The sequence below is a fragment of the Charadrius vociferus genome, unplaced genomic scaffold (assembly GCF_000708025.1).
Source record: "Charadrius vociferus isolate BGI_N301 unplaced genomic scaffold, ASM70802v2 scaffold816, whole genome shotgun sequence".
Taxonomy (NCBI): domain Eukaryota; kingdom Metazoa; phylum Chordata; class Aves; order Charadriiformes; family Charadriidae; genus Charadrius; species Charadrius vociferus.
This window is the reverse complement of record NW_009648884.1, coordinates 1,264-2,285: the sequence shown is the minus strand read 5'-3', so window position 1 is coordinate 2,285 and position 1,022 is coordinate 1,264.

The window sequence follows — 1,022 nt, the reverse complement described above, 5'->3', positions numbered from 1 at the left end:
CGTGGACGGTGGCCCTGCCCGGCATCCCATCCCTCCTCAACCTTCGGGTCCAGAGCCGCCCCTCGGCACCCCAAACCTGGAATGTTTTTTTTTTGGGGGGGGATGGGGAGACGGGAAACCCCTCCAGACCCCGGGCTGCCACCTCCCGAGGTAGGATCACACCTTCCGCAGGTCAGACAGGGCGAGATGCAGTGACATGCAGAGGAGCAGCGCCCCTGACCTCGAATGTGGCCCTGTTCTTGGCGGGGAGGAGGGGAGGGATGCTCCTCACCCCCCGACAGCACCGAACCCCAGGAAATTGCTGCCTTTTTCTCTTGGGAACCACAAGTGCCATCGCACCCTCCCTGTGGCTTCCCGGCATCTCCCAATGCCGTGGTGGCCATTGGCGGTTTTGGACTGGTTTTGGTGTTTGTTTGGGTTTTTTTTAAACGCTTCCACATTGAGGACTTTCCTGGCTTCTGGCCCCTCTCCCTCCCTGATGGTCAACAAGCAAGGCCAGGCTGGAGCTCGAGCGGAGTGGGAACAGCCACAGCTGTTTCTCCCCTTCACGCCAAATCCCCCCGAACCCCCCCCCCTCTGCCAGCAAAAGCCCCCGGACATGTTACCACAGCCGGCATAACCTCCTCCAGCACCCATCCATGGCCTGGAGATCTCAGAGCCCGACAAACTTCCCCGGCTGCCGAGGGACGCGCGGCCCTGCCACAAATAACCAGGAGCTAATTGAGGGCGGGTAATTAGGCACAGCCGGGATGTGAGAACCAAGGGAGATGTCCCAGGAGGTGACACTGCTGCTACACCAGTTCGTTAGCAGCGGTGCGGGCTGTTGCCTTCCCCAGCCGGACACCCCCCCGTCCCCGCACAGGACACCCCGGCACGGCGTCGAGCCCGCTCGGCCCCGGTAACCTCGGCAGCATCCTCCCCCCGCACACATGGCATCGCGGCAAGCGAAGCATCCCCCGGCAGCTCAGCCCAGGGATGGCCCCGGGACCCGGCAGCGATTGCGGGCAGGGACGGGCGCAGGG